This window comes from Pelmatolapia mariae, linkage group LG3_W (genome assembly GCF_036321145.2).
Source record: "Pelmatolapia mariae isolate MD_Pm_ZW linkage group LG3_W, Pm_UMD_F_2, whole genome shotgun sequence".
In the NCBI taxonomy this organism is placed as follows: domain Eukaryota; kingdom Metazoa; phylum Chordata; class Actinopteri; order Cichliformes; family Cichlidae; genus Pelmatolapia; species Pelmatolapia mariae.
The window spans coordinates 64164564-64167780 of NC_086229.1; positions in this window are offsets into that span (position 1 = coordinate 64164564).

Sequence of the window (3217 nt, forward strand, 5' to 3'; positions counted from 1 at the left end):
TCTGAATCTTTACCAAATAAAGAAAAAACAAACTAACAAACAGAAACTGTCGTGTCCTTTTTCACCACATCTGTGAATCTTTTCTGTGTTTTCCTCTTTTCCTCCTTCCTGCAGCTCCATATTCATCATTCTTTGTCCAGTATATCTGAACATGTCCAAAGCATCTGAGCCTCATGTTACCCGTTTGTGTGAGTTACGCCTGTCAGTGCATTGTGTTCTGGTGGATAAATAAGGGGCAGGAGACATCTGCAATATATAGAAATCCAAAACTGTGAGCTGTGTGTGTTGTGCATCTCCTCGGCCACCTCTCCTCCAGCCATGCTGGAAGGAGCTGTGCGTTTTACAATTTATCGACTCTACAATAATATAACAAATTAAATGCAATGTTCTAAAATATCAACTTGACACTTCAAAGTCAATAAAAAGCTTAAAACAAAACAAATAATAAATCACTGACAAATGATCAACAACAGTTCATAAGAACAATATACAAAATAATACACTAACAATCAAACAAATACAAGTTATTAACCAGGATCCAACGTTTCTGTCACAGTCCTGGGTCAGCTGATTCACTCTTTATGTTTTTGAGTTCAGTTTGTTTTGTGATTATAGTTCTGGTTTCTGTTTCTGTGTCTTCACTGTGTCCCACGTCTCGTTACTTTGGACTCTGTGTAATATTTCCTGTTTTACTTTGACAGTCCTGTGTTACTGTTTCCTGTCTCATGTGCGTAATTGGTCCCAGGTGTGTTTCCCTCCTGTCTCCTGTTCCCTGATTACTAAACTGCGTCCAGGCCACCGGCGCTCCTCTCCACAGCTGGATTCCAGGATTTCAGAGCATCCAGCTGTGGTGAGTGATGGAGACACTTTCTCTGCTCCCTCAGTAATCAGGACAGTTTATTGAAAATCAGAGAACATGAAGGACTAAAGCACCTGCCCGTTCTGAACCTGGACATTAAAGACTGCTCAGTTCAAGGACATTAAGCCCAGTGTCAGCCAGCCAATAACAGCCTGTGTTTTTCAGCTCTTTAGGAGTCAGAAATGATAAAGACAGAGACTGCTAACCTCTCCCTGCAGGAAATAAGCTCCGCCTCTTCCTTTCCTGGTGGTGGTCAGAGGGCCGGTGGCGCCAGTGTTCGGCAGCCTCGCCTCTGTCAGTGCGCCCCAGGGTGGCTGTGGCTACGATGTAGCTTACCATCACCAGTGTGTGAATGTGTGTGTGAATGGGTGGATGACTGGATATGTAAAGCGCTTTGGGGTCCTTAGGGACCAGTAAAGCGCTATATAAATACAGGCCATTTACAGGCCATTTATGAGTGATTTGATTCTGACATGAGACACAATGAGTTTTCTGTTTATTGTGACTTACAGCGAGTAGGCAAAGACACTAAACTGTGTGTTTAGCCAGGGGTCTCCACACCTGCTGGCCCTGCATCTGCTCCGACTGGGGGCTCCTGTTTGAGAATGTAGGTAAACTTCAAATATCTGCTTGGTTTGTCAAGATATCAAATATCTTGACAAATATCCAGCATAGCTGGACTGGCCATCGGGCATACCGGGCATTTGCCCGGTGGGCCGCTGGCGATTTTTTGTTTTTATGGGCCGATGGATTTTTATTTTTATTTTTTATTTTTTTTTAGGAAGGGTATATATAATGAAAGGTGTTGGATTGGCCAATTGGTCATGATCGACTCTGGGCTGGACCAATTACAGCCGAGGAGGCCAGATGCACCCTCCCCCTTGTTTAGCAATCTTATAGACGAACTAAAAAAAATGGAGAACAAAAAAAGGAAAGAAGGTGTTTATGAAAATATCACTAAATCTGTCATTTATTAATTTTAATATTAATTAATGATCATGTCTCACCTCTAGTGTTCTTGGTCTTAATTTAAGGTTTTTCCTATAGCGATTGACAGATCACGTGACTTTCGCGCATTGCATGCCGGGATATCGAGGCAAAACAATCCAAGTACCGCATAAAATGCAAGCATTTGCAGCACCGCAAAACGTTTATTCTCCGGTTCCAGTACCTTCTTGGTTTTTCTTTGCCGCACAAAAAAGGAATGTACAAAAGTAAGGAGAACAATGCCGGTCCGTACAAAGACAGACTCGACGAAAAGGCAAAGAAAAAAATCAAAGGAGTGAAAGGGTCAGACCCTTAGGAGCACACAGAGTGGACAAAAGACGTTAGCGTGCTGCCCAACTTTCACCACGCTCAGATTTATAATTATACGGTTCTTGGAGTGAGTGCATACACTCATGAAGTTTTTAGTAACTACAGGTCACTGCAACAAGCCCAGGTACAGTTTACCGAAGGATGGGTACAGGACCTTGAAATGCACCGTGTAGAACGAAAGACCATCGTACAAACAAAGGTAAGTTTACCAGTCTCACAAATCGTCATCATAAATACAGATTCGTTAACCGTTTATTAATATAACCTTTGAGCTCAACGGTAATTAATTAGTAGTGGAAATAATTTCTGGTACCCATTACAGAAATGTAGCAGTGACAATAATATTGTATGTATGCTGTAATCGTACTGGGAAATTAGTGATACAAAACAACTGTTTTATCCTGTGAATAAAAGTATACGTTTTTGTCAATGTACCGTGGTAATAACAGACGCGAAACGCAATATTGTGTCAGGACAATTCACTATTTATGCACAATAAATAAAGGAGCCTAGCGCAACAATTTCTGTTCAGCGCCAGACTTGCTTGTAACCTATATCACCAATTATGTTAAGAAAAATGACGTATTAACTACTACAACACACTGACCTTTGTGGGAATGCTTGGAGCAGACTAACATGTGAGCTGGAGTGTTCTGGGACGTTATATTTGGTATATCCAGACCATCTGTCGGCTCTTACTTCGGAAACATGGCTTAAAAAATTTCTCTTCAACAACGTAATCCGATACCAAAAAAAAAACGATCTCTTTACCCGTCGGCTTTCCGTGGCTGTCATGCGACCGGCTATTGCAGTTAATAATACAACAGCTTCTTGCCATTTTTTGGGTTTCGTTTTATCGCTGTGTAACTGAGTTCAATTGAAAGCCTGCGTGCGCTAGTACCTCTTGCCTCAAGTTCCCAGAATCCTTTGCGGTTTTACCCCTTAATGATGTCACATGGTGGGCCGGTCTCTAGTCAAAATGCCCGGGCCGATTTTTTGTCCCAGTCCAGCCCTGGTCCTCAGGATTATGCAGCCCATGAA